This window comes from Bombina bombina, chromosome 1, assembly GCF_027579735.1.
Source record: "Bombina bombina isolate aBomBom1 chromosome 1, aBomBom1.pri, whole genome shotgun sequence".
Classification (NCBI taxonomy): domain Eukaryota; kingdom Metazoa; phylum Chordata; class Amphibia; order Anura; family Bombinatoridae; genus Bombina; species Bombina bombina.
In genome coordinates, this window is record NC_069499.1 from 557,873,424 (window position 1) to 557,899,482 (window position 26,059).

The window sequence follows — 26,059 nt, forward strand, 5'->3', positions numbered from 1 at the left end:
AAAGTATAGTTTAACAAACAAAATTCGCCCTGAGGCCAATGTTACATCAGAATAGATAATATATTGTCTATAGATTGACATTATTAGTATAATACACATGTAACAATATAATCACATATTACATCATAATATGAAGATAGACAAAAGTTTAGGCGAGATAGAATATAACTTCATTTTAGGTTATATTATTAACAATTGATCTCCACAGTACTATAGAAACAATTGATGGAATGTCAAAGTTAGGCTGTGAAGAATTGGCTTATGTGTCAGCCACTTTCGGGCTGAGATATATAGGGGGGGGGGGGATATTCAGCGGGTAAGCACCGCTATAAATATAGAGGAGATGGTGGAGAAGCAGGGGGGGGGGCGGAGCCTTATATAAGTATGAGTAGTTTAAAGTATGAGATTGGAACATAGCAATGTTCAAGTGGAGGAATCCCAGAACTATCTAGTGAAGATTATAACTAGTAAATCATAGCCTAAAGATACTAGCTCTTGGTTATATAATGAGGTTATCTTCTAGGCCTATATTGTAGGAATGCGATTTAAGAGTATATTAGCGAAATACAGATATAAATCTGCGCATATATGCAGAGCTAGTAATAAATCACATAGCATAGAGGACTATTGTCTTGTTGCTTGGGGCTATGCGAGGCACCAAAAGCACTCAGCTGCGAATATTGAACCACATACATAGGTAATACAGGTACAGACACTCCGAACAGCGAGTTTGGGGATATCCAACTACCTCATCTACTTTTACCAGCTTAAATAAACAGTAGTTCAGGGAGGTTTGCAAGCATAGACGTATATTCCAGCTTAATGAGTCAGTTGCCCAAAGGAATAACTTCCAATTAAAAGATTGCTATATTCAATATTTCCCATCTTGTATAAAATGTGTAATAGTGGGCTATTTAATATTCTCAAATTCTAAGCTGAAACTATAGGGGTTAGTCGTTTAAATTCACATCCTCCAACTAACATTAAGTACATAAAATATAAAAAAGGACACATATCCTCAATATACACTCTTTAACCATAACATTTGTGCAGACCGTGACTATCTTAGAAACCAATAAACAATAAGAGTCTCTCAGTTACTTACGCATCATATAGAGCAATAGAAAGACTATAAGGCCATAGGGTCTCTCTGTCCTGATAGAAATACATTCTAATTATGGCATGTAATTGGTATAGATGAGAATATAGAAATTTACAGTGTCAAAGTAAGCTTAAGATATAATGTTCATACATCTTTGGTAAACCTAAACTTTAGTAGTAAGACTCTCTGAGAGTAAGAAGACAAGCAAAGAACCATATTACTTAAACTAGTAACCATCTGCCCTTGTAAAGAGCTGCAGAATAATATTTTGATAATACAACTACCATAGAGTATAAGGCAGCTTCTCTAAAATACATAAGGTAAAATAGGACAGCATATTATTACAAAGGTTTGCAAGGGGGAGCTGTCACCAGTCCAACAGAAAACGGTTAATACAAAGCAGTGGTAGCGGTTGTAATGAATGCAGACAGATTGATTGTTGTAGGTGAAAGCAAAATGATTATAAGGTAAACCTCTGGAGATCTGGTCTATAAGAAACTATAGCTTATACAGGGGATATATACCAGTGTCTAAGTTAGGCATAACTTTGCATTACTCTTTCATAGCTATTGCCTTGATATTGTGATCCTGGAGTTGATATGAAAACAAAAGCACTAAAAATGTAGATATTCAAACATTTTAGACATCAAGTGTTCTGTGAGATCTCTTTTGGTAACATACATAGTTCTGCCCCTATACATAGTCCTGAAGCAGTCTCTCAAATTCAGGGTACTGAGGGTTAACATGGCTTAGTATGCAATCTGTGAGAAGAAGCAGCATCTCCATTGCATGTAAAAGCTAAAGGACAATGTAAGATGATTAGAAGAAAACATAATTGAATGACAAAGCATAGTTAGTTAGCCTTCAACAAAACATCATCAAACATGGTCCATTGTACATGTATGCAGCGTAATCTACCAAATTGACTGTCCTTTTGGGGTCATATAGGAAGGAGCCTGAAAATAAGTTATGGGCTGGTTCTTACAGTATTATGCAACCTACATGAGAACTTTATCATGCACAATGCTAACACCCTGCACAAAATATGTTAACTGTAGTAATAGGACTATATTATATCGATTTTTAAATTTGAACATAAACAGGCTGGTTATATAAGTGTCCCTCAACTGGAGGAAGTGAAGTCTTGAATAGAGTATGCAGTGTGAGTCTATACACAACTAGCCAAATAAGAGCTTATTAGAATCTGAGGTAAACATATGTCATCCCAACACTACACCCCTTTTCAGGAAAAAGCTGTCATTAAACTAATACGAGATAATTAGTTGATATAGAGCAGTAACGTTATTTACAACATATGCAAGCAAAATAACTGTTATAGGTAAAAGCAAAACGATTATAATGTGCAACCCTACAGTGTGTGAGATAAGTCCATTCATTAGGGGAGCCAAACGTCAGACATTATAACCTTCTTCAATATACTCGCTAAGCTAGCTGAATTCTTTTGGAACAATATCTGACATTTTGAGGCATAACACTCTGCCGCAGTTCGTGAGGGTATCTTCTTCTATAAAGTGTCACTGGGTTATGTCTCCCCTGGAAGCCAACGGGCTTGGTAGAGCATTAAGTCAACTGAACATATGGGGGTATATGAGAATACAAGTAAGTAAATTGTGGGCTGGGTCCTATAGCTGTATTCAGAATAAATGGGTACAGTACATAATAAAATAGATCATGGGACTCGAAGTCCTTAGAGAGACAGATGCTCCCCCACGCTAAAGTCACACAAAATGTTTAGCCAATTCCCCGTCTATGAGGCGGCACTGTCAGCGGCTCACTGCCTGAATCCTTCACAGGGTTATGGCGATCCTCCGAGATGAGAGCTATAGAGCCAAGGTATGGGTTGAGGGCTTCTGGGTAATCCTCACCTCTGTATCGGAACTTCTCCAGCGACAAGTAAAGGATCTCCCCCAGCTGTCCACGATGTTCCCCTGCGTCGCCTGGAGCCTTGAGAATGGTAGGTGCTGGCGCTATGTGCAGGCTCAGACAGGGAGGCAAAGAGAGCGGTGAGCGCTGCAAATCCGCAGTCCGGAGGTGTCTCGCTGGTCTAGGCATAGCGGCCTCTATATGAGCTAGCTCAGCTGTACGTTCCTGCAACAGGTCGTTGTCTAGTAAAATGTTAGGCGAATCTCGTCCGGACCGTTTTTCCTGCAGTAACCCAGAAGGAAGTTGAGCAGGCAATAAATCCTCTGTCTGGTCAGCTACATGAGTATCATGGCTGGATAATCTAGCAGCGCCATCTTGGTTGCGCAGTTCCACAATGACAGTTCTTAAGCTGGAGAAATGATTATCAGCTTTGTCAAACAGGCTGTCTAGAATAGAAATGAGGTGCGTGGGAGATTCCCCCATCCTAAAAGCTTGATGAGTAAAATATAAGAATTCCTAAAACATCATTAATAAAGGCTTTAGTAACTAGGTCTCAGGAGCTCTGTAAAAACACGTCTTTCCTCTGTGGCGTCAGGCTCCGCCCCCGTGCTACATATATTTTAAATCTAAACCTGTCAGGGTGCCAGGAATCAGACTGAGATGAGAAGTGCAAAAATAATCACACCTTTATTAATAGCAAAAAATAATAAAAAGTCCACAAGTCAAATAAGAAGCCTGGAGTCAAAACCAAAGCTAGTAGTCAGACGAGCCGAGTCAGGAGCCAAAGCGAATAGTCAGACGAGCCGGAATCAGCAACAAGGAAAACAGCAGAGTCAGACAATTTCTTAGAGAAGAAACCACACGGATTCAAGGAACCGTCAGGCGTAGGACGTTGAGACAAGAGGGCCCCTACTCCAGTCTCAGACGCATCGACCTCAAGAATGAAAGGCAGGACAGGGTTAGGATGAGCCAGAACTGGAGCGGCATCAAAGGCAGTCTTAAGACTATCAAAGGCCACAATGGCAGTAGGTGACCAATGGAGTGGATCATTCTCTTTACAGGTCATGTCTGTGATAGGTTTGACCAAGGAAGAAAAGTTTTTAATAAACTTTCTATAGTAATTGGCGAACCCCAAAAAACGTTGAATAGACCGAAGACCAACTGGGCAAGGCCACTGCAGAACTGCAGATAACTTGTCAGGATCCATGGTGAACCCTGCAATGGAGATAACATAACCTAGGAAAGTTACTTGAGTTTGATGGAACTCACATTTCTCGAGTTTACAAAACAGGCCGTTCTCACGTAGTCTCTGAAGAACCTGTGTAACATCAGAACGATGAGCCTCAAGTGTGGGTGAGTGTATGAGGATGTCGTCTAAGTACACCACAACACACTGTTGCAACATATCTCGTAGGACATCATTAATAAATTCCTGAAAAACAGCAGGAGCATTACATAGGCCAAAGGGCATTACAAGATACTCATAATGCCCGCTCCTGGTGTTAAATGATGTTTTCCATTCGTGGCCCTCCTTAATCCTAACGAGATTGCACGCTCCTCTCAAATCAAGTTTAGTAAAGACTGTAGCTCCCTTGAGGCGGTCAAAGAGTTCCGTAATGAGTTGAATAGGGTAAGCATTCTTAATAGCAAGACGATTAAGACCCCTATAATCGATGCATGGTCTTCACAAAGAAGAAGCCAGCCCCTGCAGGAGAGCAGGATTTGCGGATGATCCCCTGCGACAGAGCATCGGCAACATACTCCTCCATAGAACAATTCTCTGCAACAGACAGAGGGTACACCCGGCCCCAAGGAGGAATGGCTCCGGGTTGCAGGTCTATGGCACAATCATAAGACCGGTGAGGAGACAACGTACCAGCACGCACCTTGTCAAAAACGTCTAGGAACTCTCGGTACTCCTCTGGCAATTGAGATACCGAAGCAGTGCACAAGACTTTAACTGGTTTCCGAAGACAAGCGGAAATACATTGCGGGGACCACGACAAAATTTCGGACCTGCGCCAGTCAATGATTGGGATTGTGCTTTTGGAGCCAGGGATAACCCAGAACAACCGGAAAATGTGGAGAGTTTATCACTTGGAACTGGAGGATTTCAAAATGGAGAGCCCCAACAGCCATGGACAATGGAGCAGTTTCGTGAGTAACCAGTGCGGGCTGAAGGGGCCTGCCATCAATGGCCTCAATAGCAAGTGGAACGGACCGAGGCAAAACAGGAATGGAGTGCTTTGATACAAAAACACTGTCAATGAAATAGCCCGCAGCTCCGGAGTCCACAAAAGCCTGAGTGACTATGGAGGAGTCCACCCAGGAAAGGACAACCATGACCAAAGGTTTCTCCTTAAGCGGTTCTGGGGATGAGGATAAACCACCCAAAGTGTGCCCCCAACAGGACCTTAGGTGTGAGCGTTTCCCGGCCGTGTAGGACAAGACTTCAAAAGGTGGCCCTGTAACCCACAATAGAGGTAGAGCCCCTCCCTCCTCCTAAAGGCCCTCTCCGCCGCAGAGAGACCCGTGAATCCCAACTGCATCGGCTCAGCAGTACCTGGTGACTCGGGACCAGGAGGCATGGGAGGAAAGGGAGGCATGGGTGGGAACGAACACCTAGGAGACAACGAAACAGGAGGCTTCCGCAAGCGCTCCTAGAAAGAGGGCCTCTCTCTGAGTCTGATGTTAATTAGGATAAAAAAAGACACCAATGCCTCGAGATCCTCTGGTAAATCTTTGGCAGCAACTTCGTGTTTAAACGCATCAGAGAGCCCATGAAAGAAGGCAGCAACAAGGGTTTCATTGTTCCAACCTACCTCTGCGGCAAGCGTACGGAACTCAATAGCATACTGAGCAACAGATATTGTACCTTGCTGAATGGACATGAGTCGTTTAGGAGCAGAGGAGGAGCAAGCCGGAACATCAAATACCCTTCGAAAGGAGGCCAAAAATTCAGGGTAATTTGAAATCACAGGTTTATTTGTCTCCCACAAGGGATTAGCCCAGGCAAGAGCTTAGCTCTGTCAGAGGGAAACGCCTGAGGTAACATCTCAAACTAAATGCTCACCTTGTTCAAAAACCCTCTGCACTAAATAGGATCGCTTCCATATCGCTGAGGAAGAGGTGCAGAACCGGACATGCTCCTTGTAGGCATAGGTGCAGCAGCGGAAACAGGATCAGCCATAACTTGCGGGACACTTTGGTCCAAATATGCAGTGCGAGTCAGAAGGGTTTGCAGGGCTAGTGCAAATTGATGCAAGCGGTGATCCTGTACATCCATCCTGGAAATGATGGCAGGTAAAGGTGGATTATTAGCACCATCAGGATTCATGGCCTTTGCGTAATGTCAGGGTGCCAGGAATCAGACTGAGACGAGAAGTGCAAAAATAATCACACCTTTATTAATAGCAAAAAATAATAAAAAGTCCACAAGTCAAATAACAAGCCAGGAGTCAAAACCAGAGCTGGTAGTCAGACGATCTGAGTCAGGAGCCAAAGCAAATAGTCAGACGAGCCGGAATCAGCAACAAGGAAAACAGCAGAGTCAGGAACAAGTCAGGGATCAGGAACCAGGAAGGACGTCAGGCAGCCAGGTAATACACAGGAACTCTCACAAACAGGTCTGAGACAACGCAAAGGCAAAGCATACTGAACAGAAGCCCTTTAAATAATAAGTGATGACATCACAATTCTGAGACTGCATCCTGTCTCACATGGATGATGCACAGCAGTCTGGCCATAAAAGGAAGTGCAGGAAATGAGCAGAATCCCCCACAATGCACCATAGTCAGGAAGAGAGGTGAGTAAAATGGCTGCCAGCAGCACATGGCAAAAAAAACAGGGAAAAAATCCTGACAAAACCTGAGTATGTTAAAAATCCAAAAGTAGTCTTTCTAATTCCTATCATCTAAGACTTGGAATTATCTATATCTAAGGGTCCGAGAGTGGCCCGTTATAAAGTTGCTTAGAATTTGATTATCTCAGTTGCTAGCCCTCCCCTCGTTAGAATCGTAGGTTTGGTCAGGTCCAAGAGTGACCTTTTAAGAATGAAGGGGAATTTAGAGTAGAAAAATTAGGTTTAATGCCAATATGTTCAGCACAATTGTTTCCACATGTGTATCTCATTCTATATGTATGTGTATAGACTTATAGGGGCCGACTTATGAAAGTGCAGACGGACATGATGAGGTGACAACATACGCTGTTGGCATTTATCATTGCACAAGCAGTTCTGGTGAACTGCTTTTGTAATGCCATCCCATGCAGATTCAAGGACAATCGGCCGCTAGCAGGGGGTGCTAATCAACCCGATCGTAAGCGATTGGGGGGATTGCCGTCCGGCGCCTCAGAGGCAGTTGATGAGTTAAGAAGCAGCGGTCTTAAGACCACTACTTCTTAACTCCTGTTTCTGGCCCCATTGCCTTTTCAGATAGCACATCACATAATATGTGTGTAATTTTTCTAACTGTCTAGTTATAACCTGTAAATTTGTTATTACTGTGAACGGTTATATGTTCTAAATATAAAAAGACAGAAAGGTTTTTTTATAGTTTCTTATATAATCCTAAAAGGGATAAACCTGAGTAGCCACCTGAGTAGCCTCAGATAGGCAGTGCCCAACACCCAGTGAAATGTATTCAAAGTAATAAAGATAAAGAAAAGAAGGTATTATGCGGCACACTTAAAATAAGAAACTTATCAAAGGTGTAATATGGACTGAGAGGACAGCTCTAACGTACTAAAATATAACTTTTATGTTCATGATTTAAAATAAGTACAAACAATAGATACATATATAACACTTACAAATAATGTTGGAATTATTTCAGACCAAAAATACTCTTATCATCAGGTAAAAATCTGTTTTACCATCGCTACATATCAGTGCTTGTCAATTGTTTCTAAATAGGTCTGGTACCAATATATCCTAAGTGTGAAGAATATTAGAATTAATTAAAATGAATGAAAAAAAGTGTCATCCAGCACAATCAAGGGAGGGAAGAATAAAGTTTAAAAATTGTGTTCCCAGGGGAAACACAAAGGTTCTCTAACACACGCTTCTCCTATATAGTATGAAATTAAGTATCTATAGTGATACATATAGTATAATTCTATAAGAACAATGGTTCTTTTAAGCTGCTATTCAGTGTATAAGTAAACCTACATTATTGGAGAGGCTATAACATGCTGATAATTCATCGAGTATAAGCTAGTATTTTGTTACAACGGGTTCTCAAACTATATGTCAATTAAATTATTTATAGTACTCCAAAATGAAGGCCCGCTATCTATCGTAGTGGAGAGAGGTTAAATTACCCCCTAAAACAACCACCATTGCCTGATACGGCCAACAAAATTACTATTAAGAAATATTATTTCTATGAGAATCGGAGAAGCAGTGCAAACGCCTGACGCGCGTTTCGCCTACTGCTTTTTCAAAGGAGTGTCCTCTCTGACTTATGATTTATATACATTATACATAGCAATTCCTGGCAAAGTTTATTCCAAAATCAGTATGTGAGTTAACGTAACTAAGTGATCTTATATCTAATATGAAACATAATATTCTTGTTCCAGGATGGAAGGTAATTGCTGGAAAAGGGCATCCATATAAATATAATATGTCTAAAGTCAGTTTAATAAAAATTTCCATACATCGTTATGTTGTCAAGATCATTAATGATATGTGTATCTTGGAGATACTAACAGATATATATGATGATGCGCATTAGCGCATATAAGTATCACTAGTATCTAGAAGATGAAATCTAGATTCGTATATAGCAACAAGTGCTTGCGTAAAAATGTATAGCCGTATAGTTTTGAATGAATGCCTATATTTTTTATTATTTTGTTATTTGTTTTTTATTATCCCAAAGTTAGTCAGTATGATATCCATGGATCAGATCTTATCTAGCAATAGGATTGAAAGACATGAGAAGGGGAACATGAATGTATGTTTATACCAACTATATATAGTTATACATATATATATATAGATATTCATGTGTTAGTTTAGGATGAAAGAAGGTAGAACATGTATTTACAAGTTACAGTTCATTTTACGTTTTAGGGACCATGATTTATGATATATCAGATTGAACAGATGCATGGTCTATACGTGTTATATTGGGTATCTATGTTATACTCCATATGATGGACATCTTGTACTTTGAGGCTAATTCATAAGAAGAAATGTATGTGTATGCTTTTTCTAGGGAATATGCATTAGTATAGATCTACCATTATAAACTCAATAGTTAGTGGGTCCTATAAAATATAAAAACGGGCCAAAGCTTAGTTGCTCATTTAAACCTTTCGGAGCCATGGTTTGCAGCCAAAAAATAAATTTTGTTTCTTCCCTGAGGAGCATTATTTCTATATTGCCCCCTCTTATGCCTGGTTTTACCTTTTGTAGTATCCAGCATTTTAGATCTTTTTTACGCTAATGCTTCGTAAGAAAATGTTTGGCTACCATTGTAATTTTCTTTCCTTTGTCAAGACCATTTCTGATATTCCAGAGATGCTCACCCAATCTAGTTCTGAGCTCTCTAGTAGACATCCCAACGTATCTCATCCCACAACTGCATTCAATACAATATACAATGTTCTTAGTATGACAATTATAAAAGTAGTTAATATATTTTATTCCTTTGGGGAATACTTCCATCTGTCTTACTGTACTGACGTATGTGCAAAATTTACAGGTCCCACATGGATATGTGCCTTTTAGGTTGTCTTTCCTCCTATTCCCATATTTAGTGAAATGGCTTCTCACAATTTTGTCCCTTATTGTAGGGGCTCTTCTCCATGTGACTGAGACTTTGTGGCCAATTTGTTTTGCCAGGTCATCAACAGTGTGTAATATGTGAATATGTTTGTTCAAGATTGCAGTGATGTCCCTGTGTGCTTCATTATATGTCCCAACAAATCTGATTTTGTTGTCTTTCTCTTTTCTTTTTGGTATCAAAAGATCTGATCTTTCCAAATGGAGTGATCGGTGATAGGCCTTTTTAAGGATTGAGTTGGGATAGACTCTTTCTTTCAGTCTCATTTTCAGGTCTTTTGCCTCTTTCTTAAAGTTATCCAAATTTGAACAGTTGCGTAAAAATTCCCCAAAGGGGATCGCCCTTTTAGTGGGCTCGTGATGTGCTCTTTCAAATTGGAGGATAGAATCGGTTGCTGTCTCTTTCCTATAGAGACTGGTTTCTATTTTGCCAAACATGTCCCTAGTTATCTCTAGGTCTAAAAAGGTTACCCTTTCATAATTAATCTCATATGTCAATTTCAAATTGAGGTAGTTAGAATTAAGATCTTTTATGAAATTCTGAAATGTGTTTGTGTCACCCATAGAAAGAATAAGGACATTATCTATGTATCTCAGCCATAGTATTATATTCTCATTATATTTCTCCATCTTTTCTCCAAAAACGTTTTCCCATTCCCACCACCCAAGGTACAGATTTGCATATGTTGGGGCACACGCTGTTCCCATGGCAGTGCCTCTAGTTTGGAGATAAAATCTGTCATTAATTACGAAATAATTATGGCTGAGGATGAACTTCAGGAGCCGCATTATGAACTTATTTTTATCAATACAGCTGGTCGCTTCCATTTTCAAAAAGTAATCTGCTGCAAAACAACCCTAGTCATGGTCTATTGAGGTGTATAGTGATTCTACATCACATGTTGCAAGTAAACTGTTCTCATCTAGAAATTTGCCTTCAATTTTAAGTAGGACATCCATGATATCCCTCACATAGGAGGGTAATGATAATACAATATCCCTTAGTCTGAAATCCACATAAAAATCTTCTTATGAATTAGCCTTGAAGTACAAGATTTCCATCATATGGAGTATAACATAGATATCCAATATAACACGTATAGACCATGCATCTGTTCAATCTGATATATCATAAATCATGGTCCCTAAAACGTAAAATGACCTTTAACTTGTAAAGAAATTTTCTACCTTCTTTCGTCCTAAACTAACACATGAATATCTATGTGCATATATAGTTGGTATAAACATGTATTCATGTTCCACTTCTCATCTCTTTCAATCCTATTGCTAGATAAGATCTGATCCATGGATATCATACTGACTAACTTTGGGATAATAAAAAACAAATAACAAAATAATAAAAAATATAGGCATTCATTCAAAACTATACGGCTATACATTTTTACGCAAGCACTTGTTGCTATATACGAATCTAGATTTAATCTACAAGATACTAGTGATACTTATATGCGCTAATGCGCATCATCATATATATCTGTCAGTATCTACAAGATAACCATATCATCCATGATCTTGACAACATAACGATGTATGGAAATTTTTATTAAACTGACTTTAGACATATTCTATTTATATGGGTGCCCTTTTCCAGCAATTACCTTCCATCCTGGAACAAGAATATTGTGTTACATATTAGATATAGGATCACTTAGTTACGTTAACTCACATACTGATTTTGGAATAAACTTTGCCATGAATTGCTATGTATAATGTATATTAAGGTCAGGATGCTGCATTCCTTTTACCAATACCCATAACCCCACTTCCAACTCATATCCCCACTTTAACTTATCTAATTCTTATCTAAAATAAACACAGGGACACAGTTGCTATGGCCAAATGTGGAAAGGTCACAATTTATTAAATTAAATGAATTTTGCTACCTTTATGCAAAATTCAGCCATAATTCAAATTCAAACACCAAATAATGCCACTGCATTAACAAAGGACGTTTTTTGGGACCCACGCCTAGGGGGGGGTGACCACAAATACCCCCCCTGGCAGGGCAGGTGGAGAAGGAAGAACCCACGGCATAGCCCGCCCCCTAGATAGACCACCGGATCACCCCTCAGGGCCGAGTATGCCGCAGGATCCTCCCGTCCCCCATTCAGCCCCGCCCATGTGCTGGACCAAAACTTCACGCCATCAAAAGAGCCCCTCTTTCGGCCAACACCTTTCTCCATCCGTGACATTTCCTTTACTTTACCAACTCCTGGCACATCCCTTTGATGTCCGCCAGCATCTGGTCATTCCCTTCATCCATCAAGTGTACTCCATCTCGTCTGAATAGCTCCTCTTTTTTTGCCGCTATCAGTGGGTTCTCAATCACTCTGCCCCCTATCTCCCTCATTACCTTCGCTATCTGATTCACCTTTCTCCTTGATCTATATCCCACCTTGCTCATATACGAGTTCCTCCAGGATGTTCTTGACACTATGTTGGACCATATTACCTGCACCGATGGCCATGCTACCTTTAACCATCTCATTCCTCCTGTCACTTTCTCTTCCAGTTCTCTGAGCGGGTATGCTCCTATGTCGTTTCCCCCCAGGTGTATAATCAGGGCATCCGGACATCCCCATCTTACCCTTGCCTGCTGTATTATTGGCACTAACGCCTCCCACATCATCCCTCTTTTGCCTATCCATCTGATGCTAACTTCCTTGTGCGAGAAATCTAAGTGCACCCCTTGCCCTAACCTGCGCCCAATAAACGTAGGAATGCCCTACTATCCAAACTTTTAATGCTTTGCCGGAAATAAAACAAATTTCACACGTTAGTAACTATTCATTGATGCTTTTTCACACCTCGTTACACTCAAACCAAAAAACACAGCAACAATAATACTACCTTACCTAAACCCCTCCCACCTTAATTTTTTGCATCCTAATATATGACTTATATGCTGAGGATTTCTATCTCCCCAGTTTTTTTATCTGTTCCTCTGAACAACCTCTCCTTGCTGCGGCGGTCGCAGCCCCTATTATAAAAGAGTGTGGTGCAAAGTATGAACTCCCCGACCCTAGTTTCCTCACTACCTTCTGCAGTACACTCTTTAATTGAAAGATTGTTACCTCCGACCCATCCGCATGCCGCAGAAATGTTCGACCCTTGCCCCTTTGAGCTTTTTACATAGGCCACCGGGCACAGTGTTCCTCCTGTCCCTACCATATTCAACCATGCCCCTTTTCCTTCTGTGTCTGTCTTGGATCGTCTTACAAATACCAGCACTGCTTCCTCCCCGCATCTCACATCCCCTGATTCTACCCCCCCTTTTCCTACCTTCCTGTTTTTTTGGTAGCAGCTCCCCTAACCTCATTGCTCCGTGGAATGCCACTATGAAAGCTGTCCTGAAAATTAGCGCCTTGTCCATGCTTGTACAAACCCCTGGCAATGCCCCTACCATTTTTTTAAATCTGTCTTCTGTTATTGGTTCCCTCTTATCTGTTCCCTTCTCCTCATCTCTCCCCCATGCCCTCACAATCTTCTTCACTATGAACGTCTTAGTCCAATCTATTCCCCCATACAGCTGCGAGCAATATGATATGCCCGCTAGTACTGATCCCAGCCACCCTTTTTTAACCCTTTCTCTCCTTAGCACCAGCAACCATTCTAGGAATCTTCCTTCCTCCCCTTCCCACGTCCCCTTCCTATGCTTGCACCATTGTCCCCAATATTTCTTGTAAACCGCCCATGTACTTGGTGCCAGGGCTTTCTCGACCAGTTCCTCGATTCCGTCTATACGTTGCCAATCTGCCAAAGAAGTACAGGGCAACATTCACCTTCCTGTCTGGCATTGGGTGCTAAAGACCTAAACTTCTCCCATTTAAAATGGGATAGCACGTCAGCAACTACATTTCTGAAACCCGGAATATGTTTGGCCCTGACACAGATGTTATGCGTTAAACATTTTAGCACCAAATACCTTAGGTATTTCACTACTGGTAGCGATGAAGCAGATAGTAGGTTGATGACCTCCACCACCCCTTTATTGTCCGACCAACAGATTATTTTTCATTTGCTAACTCTTCGCCACATAACTCTATGGCTACTACTATGGGGAATAACTCCAGCAGTACCAAGTTCTTAACCCAACCTATTTCCTTCCATCTTTCCGACCACCCTCCTGTACACCATTTTCCCTGGAAATATGCCCCGAAGTCCAGCCCCCCCGCTGTGTCGGTGTATAGCTCCAGTTCTACCGCAGGTGCTACCTCCTGCCATATGCACACCCCGTTAAATTCTTGCAAAAATTGCTCCCATACTTTTAGATCATCCCTCATCTCCCTCGACACTCTGATCATGTGCTCTGGCCTCTTTGCACCACTTGTGCTTATCTCCAATCGCCTTTTAAAAATCCTCCCCACTGGGATATCCTTACAAGCGAAATTCAATACCCCTAACATTTTACCGACCTACCCTTTGGGTATGATAAATGATGTATCATGCGATACTTCCCTTCTTCCTTCTTGGGTAATACCACTAGGGGGGAAATTACCAGCTCCACAATTGGCCTTACCGTGAATGGGCCAGCCATCCTACCACATTCTACCTCCTTCTCTAGCTTCTCCTTCGGTATCCCCGGGAGCTCAGCTGCAGATTTCATGTTCCTGGCTCTTACTGCCCCCGTTACCTCCCCTTTCACTGGTACTGTAAAGCCGTTACTCAAACCCTCAATTAATAAATCTCTATCCTCTATGATAGGGTATGCCTGCAGTTCGCGATCCAGCCTATCTATTTTCAGGAGGGTTGGTGCTATTCCCCCCAGCTTGCCCTCCCCCTTTATTTCCTTGGCCCCGAAAGGATTGCCTCCCTATACCCGTTATTACCCCCGTTCCTCCTACAGTCTGGTCCCGCTACAGTATCTACAAATATGTTTGAACCTACATGCTCCCCCCATTCAATCTTTTTTCGTTGTACACCCCCCAGCATTCCTTATTATCTGTTTTACTGCCCTTGTTGGCATTAAAATTTGCTCCCCTGCCACCTTGCGTATCCTGCACTCTCATTACCCTGGTGTAAAGGTCCAGTATTTTTATACCGAAATCTCTCCTCCCTTTGTCGCCTAACTGCAGGTTACCCTTCCTAAACTATGTGTCGTAATCTTTCCACGCGAACCCTCCATATGTCGTATAACATTCCGCAATAAAATTGATGCACTCCGCGTATATGAGTATCCCTTTTACCCACTCCGTAAATGATTGCTTAACCTTCTTTCCTTTACCCTCCTCCCCCCTAGCCTTAAAAGCCGCTGCATCCCTAGTTATCTCATATACGTCCACGTATTTCCCTTTCTGGGCCCTCATGATTACCTTTGCTCTTAAGTGCATTGTTAAGCATCCCTGTTACCTCATCATCCCCGTTAAAAACTTCTCCTGTTTCCGCTTGCTCTTGCATTATTATCCCCTTCCCCGTACCTTTGTCCTGCTTTGCATATATTTTCCTTACTATTTTTAATATCCTCTTTTCCCTTTCCCCTTTAACATTCTCATCCTCAGAATCCAATTCGGATGAGCTATCAGACACATAACTGTTCAAGCATAATATTCTCTTACCTTGCTTCGCCCCTTGTCCGCCGTCTGCTTCTCCTGGTGCCCCCGTCTGCTTTGCTGATCCTGCTTCCTCCCTCCTTACCGAGGATGCCCCTATAGCCGTAATGTTTTCCCCCGTATTGCTGCTGGGTACTTCCATTGTCTCCTGCTGCCGCGTTTGCTCCAATGTACCATCCTCCTTCTCTTTGCTCTGTGAAGGTAACATAGCATGATTTCCCGGTCCCTGCGCCGCTCCCCCTTCCATGTTGCCCTTATAATTTGCTATTGAATACTGTCCTGTCAACCTTTGCCCCCTATCCCCCCCTGCCGTGTCCTCCTTCCTTCTCCCTTTCCCCTCTTCTAAATCCTGTTCTTCTGTCTCCTCGTCTATTAACCTATACCTATTCCCCTCTGTGTCCCTGATCACTCTCCTGTTTCCTGTATTTCCCCCCACTCCCCTAGCTCTCTTTTGCGGCCTAAGCACCTCTTCTCCCCCTCTCTGAAAAATCTCTATCCTATTGGGTTCCTCATAGACCCCCCCCCCCCCCCCCGCTGCCCATGTCCCTCTTCCTGTTCCTTGCTCCCATCTGGGCCCTTGCTCCCACCCTCCCTATGCTCTGTCTCTCCATTCCCTTGACCCGTTTTGCGCCTGCATAAAATCCTTGCTCGGCCCACCGGGACCGCCACGAGCCTCCTCCGCTCCCCATCCTTCCCACCTGTACCTCCGCTGCGCTGCACCTAATCGAGGGTGTTCCCACTCCCACCCGCTACCGACCAATGCGTACCGCCTCCTAGGCCCTGCATCGTTCTCCTAAGATGGCCGCCCCCATGGAGTTGCATCCACAATTACTTTACTAAATGCGCGTGCATGCGCAGATAGCTCTACGGTACTGCCCCCTGCACTATCGTCACTAGAGCACCTCCGTGCCACGGTGACGTCATTTGGGCCTGCTCTATGCTCTTGCCTAGCCTCCTGCTGCCTCCCGCTTGCACCCGTTACCCTTGTTATTGATGCGCTCGCCGCTGCAGCCCCCCTGCCCCAGAGGAATGCCCCCTTCGCTGGGTGTGGGGCTCGACATAAATGTCTGGTATACTGCCACTGCCCCCCGGAGAGAGACTTGCCCTTTCCTCCCCCCTGCATCGTTCTCTACCATTACTTTACCTGATTTCCCTTTCCCCCCACCTGTGGGGCTGACCATCCGGTGGCTTACCTGTACCACTACCAACGGACCAACCTCTGTCCTGCCTCTGCCGGATATCACCTCTCCTTGTGATGCTTGCTGCTCTCTCCTGGACTTTTCAATCCTCTTGATCCTCTTCTGTGCCTGGATTGCCCTAGTCTTCAAGACCAACTCTCCCTCATCCAGGTAACGCCTTGGGATTCTTCGGTTCCTTGCAGCCATTCTTCAGCTTCTTACCTGCAACAAACAAATGAAAAAAGGTTAGTGACCACTTCCTGCTGGCCCCCTCCTTATATCCCCTTTGCTCAACCCCTCCCTTGTCCTTTCCCCTGACCAATGGACACCCATTGTCCTCAAGAAACATTTCCTCTTATCTTTTCTTACAGCCTCCCCCCACTCGGCACTCCTAGTCCTATTGATCACCCCCAGCAGTCCCTCCCTTAGGCCATTCCATTCGCATGCGCTCCCTACACTAATTAAATCATAGTTAATCCGTATAGCACACACCCCCTGTGTCAGAAACAGATGTACACATATACGTCACACGAGTACGTGACGCTATAGCCACATTCTGATTAGCAAGGACCGGATCACACCCCCTTTCCAGATTGGCTGGTGACTCAATAAATATGGACGTCAGAGAGAACGCTCCACGCCTTTGAAAAAGCAGTAGGCGAAACGCGCGTCAGGTGTTCGCACTGCTTCTCCTATTCTCATAGAAATAATATTTCTTAATCGTAATTTTGTAGGCCCTATCGGGCAATGGTGGTTGCTTTAGTGGGTAATTTAACCCCTCTCTGCTACGATAGATAGCGGGCCTTCATTTTGGAGTAATATAAATGATTTCTGATATAATTGACATATAGTTTGAGAACCCATTGTAACAAAATACTAGCTTATCCTCGATGAATTATCAGCATGTTATAGCCTCTCCAATAATGTAGGTTTACTTATACACTGAATAGCAGATTAAAAGAACCATTGTTCTTATAGAATTATACTATATGTATCACTATAGATACTTAATTTCATACTATATAGGAGAAGCGTGTGTTAGAGAACCTTTGTGTTTCCCCTGGGAACACATTTTTTAAACTTTATTCTTCCCTCCCTTGATTGTGCTGGATGACACTTTTTTTCATTAATTTTAATTAATTCTAATATTCTTCACACGTAGGATATCTTGGTACCAGACCTATTTTGAAACAATTGACACTGATATGTAGGGATGGTAAAACACATTTTTACCTGATAAGAGTATTTTTGGTCTGAAATAAGTCCAACATTATTTGTAAGTGTTATATATGTATCTATTGTTTGTACTTATTTTAAATCATGAACAATAAAAGTTATATTTTATATTTTAGTAGTTAGAGCTGTCCTCTCAGTCCATATTACACCATTGATAAGTTTCTTATTTTAAGTGTGCCACATAATATCTTCTCTTCTTTATCTTTATAACGGTTATATGTTGTCATTGCTAAAAATCTCAACAAAAAAATAATAATAATAATATATATATATATATATATATATATATATATATATATATATATATATATATCCCTTATTATATATTAACATACTACATGTGTTGGCACAAAAATGATCAAAAACGTAAAATCGGAATTTATTATTAAGCAAATATATATGTGTGGTATGTGACATACATGAGATGTATATATAATCTACACTAGACGGAGAATAAAAAATATTGATATGTTCTATGGATTATTGAGAATATTTTACTGTATGTTTAATATTATTTTTATAATAAGTAATGTTTCAATAACGTGTTTAATAAGTATATATGCACATATATGAACATGTATACCCATATATAGACATATATATACACTTTTGAGCCCTTCCTAATCAAATACCTTGAAACATGCAATATCATTTGTATTCATTTTTGATGTGATTTAATGTGTTTTGAATAGAAATACTTTAAATTCCTATTTTCTTCACATAAAAATTGTTTTTATTTTTAAGTTTACATAAATATTTATATCTATATAAAATATATATTTAAACATAAAAAGAACATTTTCTTCTATGTGAAGAGCATTGGAATGTAATGTATGTATTCCTAATGCACTTTCGATTTTAGTGCAGCTGGTCTAGCGCAGTATTTGGTAGGGTTGCACCAATACTAATACTAGTATCGGTATTGGTGCCGATACCAAGTATTTGCATGAGTACTTGTACTTGTTCAAATGCTCTGATACTTGAACCGATACCTCCACTTCCTACCCATACACCATCTTTTGGCGTTTTTTAAAATTGCATGTTCCCATTTAATTTTAAGCTGGAGTGGAGACAACTAAAAACTGTTCACTTCTGTTCTGCCAATACAAATTGCTGTTATTTGTATTATTGTAGGAGACATCACTGTATCTCGTTCAGACAAACCCCTGATGTACTAGGCAGTTAATAAACTGAGATTTCTAGCTCTGGTTAAAATGGCCCAAAATATATTTCTGCCCCATGCAGTAGTGTGGAAAGTGAAAGACTGTTCAGCTTAGAGTCAAACGTCCTTACTGATAGCAGAAACAGACTTATAGCTGAACATACAGAGATGGTTCTGTTCCTTAAAAGGAACTTGCCACTAATGTTAACGTTTGGAAAATTATTCTAATTGCTAGATTGCCTGTTATACTGCTAGTTCTCATCTTGCACAATTATGTTCAAAACATACTATACTTTGAGGAACATCCTACCTTAGCTTTTATAATTGCAGGAAGAGTGATCATTGGACAAATTAAGTAATTTCTATGAACACTTATCCTACAATTATAGGACTAGATTTAGATTACATTTGATTTGTAAGCATTACCAATGCTCTGTTCACATTTACAACTCCATAGACTTTAATGAAGTTGGACATGTAACAAGAGCATTGGTAAAGCTTACCAGTCAAATGTAATCTAGTCCATAGTGTTGTACCCCATGATTAAACAGTGCACTGTTATATTTATAACTGTATTGCACTTTTGGTTGGTTGTGATTTTACATTTGTTATTTATTGTTGTTAATATATTTTAATGTATTTTTTGTATTTATAAACATGTTCTGTGAACTTTGTAACAACAATCAAATAAAATTGTTTTATTATTTCATGTCTTTTGAGTTACAGTTCTTCATAATTATAAAGAAGCTATCTTAAATAATTAGTCTGTATTGTGCTTGGTAAACTGTTACATGACATAAAAAAGTATCTGTAATTGGTATCAGCGAGTATTTGAAAAAAAGTATCGTACTTGTACTTGGTCTTAAAAAAAATGGTATTGGTGCAACCCTAGTATTTGGTTAGCGCATGAGCAATAACTAATAGTTTTCTTTTTCAGCATACCCCATAGTCTATGGGGATTAGTCTGAGCGCTTGAGTCCTTTGCTCACGCCATAACTTTTTACTTTCAACTTGTAATACGCGTGATAATCCAGCTGCGATCATTTTTTACTTTGTGTGCAGTTAGTGCACAAGTGAGAATCTTTTTTTTTAGCATACCGCTTTGAATCATGTTATGTGTTTAACATTAAAGTACACATGAATTACAACATAGTTCAATTTTCACAATAAAACATTGCAATTTTTTTTTAGTATTGAGTAACAATTATTGTAGTTTCAATTACTAATTGAAACTAATTTGATTTCAATTTTAAGTGATCTATTCTGAAAAACATTAAGCAATAGGTTATAATAATATATAGCATAATCTATATTAAGACTAAAATATAAATGAAAAGAGGAAAGGACAAAATTGTACATATTAGATTTCTTTTTGTGACATTCTGATCCTAGATATGAAAAATGAATGCACATTATGATTTTTTTTCCAAAGCTGGCAAGCATGATAGTAAATTAAATAACTATTTACCAAAACAAAATATATAAAAGAAAATGTATTAGACAGTGGTCATTTGGCTCTTCCTGATAATGTAAGGTGTTATATTTTTTTTAGTCTGTTTGAGAAAAAATAGATTCTCCCGAGACTGAATACATAGTCCGTGTTGAATAATTTATATCTAGTGGGTATCCCTTAGATTGAGAAGTGGTGGTTAATGTGAGTGGGAGGCACCGAAGGCTACAATCACTTGTGTAGCGGTGCTGTGGGGAGTGGTAAGGCTTTTCTTTTACAGCAGGTAATTATTATTGTGGTTATATTGTTTGTTTAAACAGGAGAAGGTTGCAGCATAGGATCGTGGTTATTAATTGGTTAATTTGGATTGTGGTGTGAGATTATAGCAGGTGGATGTGAGAGTAAATATGTGTGTGTTGTGCATGTGTAGTAGGTATACACGCATCTTTGTTACACACGTACACAGAGCAGTCCATATTCTAAGCTCCAGCTGCTCCAGGTCGCCACTCTGATTGGCTGGCCCAAGCACCCTGTTAGCTCCCATTGGTTGCTGTCCGCCCCCACCTGCTCAGCTCACTGTTTACGTCACTGCCAGCTCTGCGGTGCGTTCTAGGTTTAGAGCTGCTCGCTCCATTCATGAATCTCGTGACGTCAGACGAGCCGGGGGCTGCAGCACTGTGCAGGGAATGGAGTTCGGCGAGTATCGCCCATCTGTGCTGCGATCTCCCTGGGGTGTAGGATGATGCTCAGAGATCAGAAATCCAATCCGTGTCTGTGTAAGACAAAACCTGCCTTAGCACGGGCTCAGCTGCTGCATTGTACCCTTTAGCCCCAAATGAGATTCGGTGCTTTCTCCCTTTGTGAGATTGCACTCTACACAGATGCTGCAAGGCACAGCTGGGACCCCACGTCCTCACTGTCATCCCTGGAACCTGGATCGTACCATCACTGAAGCGGGGATTCTCTGCCATTCCCGGAACCTGGACTGTAGATCCTTGGAGCTGGTTTCCGCAAGTTTGTGCATTTTATTATTAACAAGCATTTGTATTTGTCATTAAAATGACGGGTACAGTGTATCTGTTGTGTTATGATTGTTTTATTATTCATTAGTTATTTTATAGGAAGCTGTAACATTATTATTTACTTTGCATGTTTTTTCCCTGAGATCTATAGCACCATCATCTTGTTTTATTATGGGGCTTTGCAGAGAGCAATTGTATTGAACCTTGAGGTGCTGGTTGACTCAGAGCGTGCGTCATGACCGTGTGTGACAGCCGTGGGGGCTGTGCAAGTGGCACTGCAGTGCATCCTGGCATAGAACAAGTTAAATTACAGGGTTCCATTAACAACAATAGATCATATACAATGGAGTACAGTTACATATAATAAACAACAGGATAAAGTTGTTTTTTATCTGTCAACGTTTTTATCTTATTCTGGCAAAAGGCCCTTGACCTTGGATTTTTTTTTTAATAATGTAACTTGATCTGTATTGATATTCTTAGGACAATAGGTGGATACTGTTGTAGGGAAAACTCAGTGATATATACAAATATAGTTAGATAATATGCATTAAATATAACATATTATTGTGGATATTGGACAATCCTGATAGTTTACTGGGATAGAAAACAATGCATGGGGTTAAGGAAGTGATAGGGAGGTTTAGAGTATACATCTTTCCAGTACCAGGATCCAGTATGAAACTTCACATTTCCAGCTATTTCTATAAAGAGATTGCATAGCTGCTTTTCCTCATGCATCCTCTTGGTTTATGACCCTTCTAATACCCCTTTGCAAAGATTCCACAGCCACTTGCTTTTTGTATTCCTTATCTGGCACAGTGTATAACTAATAATCAACCTTTTTATTTGTTCAGCAAAACATTTTCCAAAAAAAAATAAAATAAAAAATAATCGTTTAAAATTTGTAATTCTAAATATTTTTTTTACATCAGACATGGCCATTTCTGTCAAAGAACTAGTAAGAGCCTGAATAAAACTAGTTAATACTGGTGGGATCCTAGTTGGTTTATTGTCCTTATACAAATACTGTTTCATTTCTTGTCAATACACTTGAATATTCTAGTTCTGTGGTGCACTGCTATCTGGTATATACTTGTTCTATACAATTCTGAGAAGGGGCATGTGTGAACTGGCATCTAGGTAGTTTTGGAAGAAAATACTCTCAAGTTTACAATCTAAAGGCTATATTATATTGAATGGTCTGCTATACATGTAGTTTACAGTCTGATATACAGCGGCCCTATAATATTGACTCATTGAGGGGGGTATATACTGATCTTATAATACTCTGTTAACTGGGGTACTGTACTTATGAACCTTGTGATAACTGGAAAATACTTTATTCAATGGTAACTTTATATATTGGTTATATGGTACTATTATAAGTAACTGGGTTAACTTTGACATTTTCTCTGAGCTGTAGGTTATCCACAAATTGCATATTTAGGTATGCATTTCTTCAGATCACTCTACTGGTAGTTTATTGTTTACAGACTACTATACATTGTTTATCCTTGACTTCTAGACTGGTATACTCTAGAAAGGTATACAATAAATTAAGGGTACTGTTCTGTTATCCAATTATTAGCATATACACTGGTTATTCATTTATCAATAGACTAGCCTGGAATTTGCTGGTAAGCAAACATTTGACATATTTATTTTTATACAGATGATCCAAATATTTTTTTATTGGGGTATACAGATTAGTCATTATCTGTTCACAGTTAGAACAGGAACTATGATTCTGATGGTGGTTATGAACCAGTGATCCTCTCTAATCTGCCATTTTTGCTATGTATGTAAAACAATCAAATATAATTATTTATCAGGATATTTTTTTTTAGCTAAGGTTGTGTTGATTTTACTGTACTATGCCATTTGATTTACTTTAAGTTGTAAAATGTATCCACATGTTTATTCCATAAAAATTTAAATTGCATTCTGTGGATATTTTTAAATAATTAAATGACTCAATAGACTTTTTAACTGGAATGTAACTAAATTAATAGCCTAGAATTTAATGCCACATGAAAACACAACTTTACTGTAATTAATTTGAACATGTAAGAAATATATATTGAGTTAATATGAATACATTTATTCTTAAACTTTTTAATTTTAAACTCTAAGTATATATGTTCATATCTAGTTTATACTTCTTTGTAATTGGATAACAGGGAAAACCCCAAATGGTACTTGTGGTGGCTGGGGTGGGAAAGCAGCCATATGAAGACCATTCAGTTATTACAATAATTGAGACATCTGTGTAAACCGGGGCATTTTGAAATATTCTTGTTTTATACAACAACAAAAAATATGTGCTCTCCACAACTCTTAAATTATTCATACGTTCTCCTATGGCTGCATGTTTTCCCCCCATATTATCAGATAGTGCATATGGTACTGTATATCTATTTAGAAAACTATATTACATATGACATAAACTGATAAAATCTATAGAACATACTACAACAATAACAAACATAGAGGTACCACTAATTAGCAGCTGGATGATCAAGTTGTAGTATATTTTGACATACAATTGAAATAATAGTTTTCTAGTTGTGTCAGCATCCAAGTGCTGAAAGGGACACTAAAGTCTAAATTAAACTTGTATGATTCAGATAGAATATGCAGTTTTAAGAGACTTTCCAATTTACTTCTATTATCACATTTTGCACAGTGTTTTTATGTACACACTTTCTGAGCCATCAGCTCCTACTGAACATGTGCACAAGTTCTCAGGGTATACATATACTAGTCTGTGATTGGCTGATGGCTGTCACATGATACAGGGGGCAGGCAATTGGGGAAAAATACATTTGTCAGACAAAAAATATACTGTTTATTTGAAATTCAAAGTAAATGTTATTGCATTGTATTTTTATTATGCATGTGTTAATTATGCAATTCTACTGTATTTAGTGGTCCTTTTAAGAGCATTTTTATTGTACTATTGCTTGCACAGAACAATACATTCAACCCCTGCTGCGAGTCATCACCAGACTGACAATTCACTAGTGATTCTGAGAGAGCTTAGCCATAGAGCCAATCAGGACCATTATTGTTTAGCTACCAATCAACAGCCATTCTTAGTCCTGGAGTGCAAGTGTATTGTTACTCCTTTGCAGGAGGTAAACACATGTTCTAGTACATTAGGCCATTTTATTATTCATATTTTATGTCCCTTTAAAGGGACAGTCAACACCAGCATTTTTGTTGTTTAAAAAGAACGATAATCCCTTTATTACCCATTCCCCAGTTTAGCATAACTAACAATGTTATAGAAATACACATTTTACCTCTGTGATTACCTTGTATCTATGCCTCTGCAAACTGCCCCCTTATTTCAGTTCTTTTGACAGACTTGCATTTTAACCAATCAGTGCTATCTCCAGGGTAACTTCACGTGCATGAGCTCAAGTTTATCTATATGAAACACATGAACTAATGCCCTCTAGTGGTCAAAATGCATTAAGATTAGAGTCAGTCTTCAAGGTTTAAGAAATTAGCATATGAACCTCCTAGGTTTAGCTTTCAACTAAGAATACCAAGAGAACAAAGCAAAATTTGTAAAAAAAAAAAAAAGTAATTTGGAAAGTTGTTTAAAATTACATTCCCTATTTAAATCAGGATTATTATTTTTTATTTTTTTGGACTTGACTGTCCCTTTAATGTATCCTTACCAACACTCATGGTATACGTATCATATGTTGATAGATCAGAGTGGCTCAACCTGAGTTTTAATGAATAAAATGCAATCCAGTTCCCCAAGAATATCTATCTATCTATCTATCTATCTATCTATCAATCTATCTTTGAAATAATTATACAGAACAGCATTTATACTATTACTATTGCTCACTACTGAGTTTACCTTTGGCCAGGGCCCTCTGTATGTCCGCTACTGTATTTTTGTCTTTATTGAGCAAATGTTTAAAAAGTAGTTAAAAAAAAAAAAAAGTTTCAGTGTGCCCCCATTTGAGAAGTTTGTAATCCCCTGTGGTGTGTGTGTGTGTGTGTGTGTGAAAGATAACTGTTCAATTAGCCATAAATATACAAAATTATATATTATGGTTACATTAGAGTTCTAAAATATAATATGGCTTTGCCTGTGTTTGTATACGTAAAACTGACCAACATTTTTTGTATTTCCCATTTTTAATGCTGCCGCTTATCCACAGCTCAGCTACAGTCTCATAATACATAAATATATGCCAAGAAGGAGGCGCTGGTTCACTATGGATTTTCGTCTGTTGGTTCACTATGGATCTTTGTCTGTTTACTTGAATATGTTCCACTCGTCAGGAGAGGTTTGCTCAGCATATATTCAGGATAACCGGCTCCTTTTATGTGCAAAGAAAAGACCTGCACCTTCTTTCTTGTCTAAAAACAGTTTTATTTTTCCCTACGCGTTTCAACAGACCCAGACATTTTTCTCAAGAGCATTTACTAATTTAACAAGTGCTTAACAAAACAAAAGTGCTTGGTTTGTTAAGCACTTTTTCAATTTGTTAATGCTCTTAAGAAAGACTGCTGGGTCCGTTGAAACGCGTTGGGAAAATAAAACTGTTTTTAGACAAGAAAGCAGGTGCAGTTCTTTTCTTTGCACATACAAGGAGCCGGTTATCCTGAATATATGCTGAGCAAACCTCT

General features: G+C 39.6%; 1 protein-coding gene across 2 annotated transcripts in view; it reads left to right on the plus strand.

Annotated features, from left to right (window-relative positions):
* Positions 1-26,059, plus strand: part of MAP3K13 (mitogen-activated protein kinase kinase kinase 13) — a 252,423-nt gene that overhangs the window by 78,954 nt on the left and 147,410 nt on the right. Inside the window, exon 1 of one of the 2 annotated variants that reach the window (XM_053698741.1) lies at positions 21,089-21,389. The exons of the other annotated variant lie outside the window; for it this stretch is intronic. The gene's annotated coding sequence lies outside the window, so the exon portion shown is untranslated. Of the gene's footprint in view, positions 1-21,088; positions 21,390-26,059 lie in introns of those variants that run through there. 2 annotated transcript variants of the gene reach the window in all.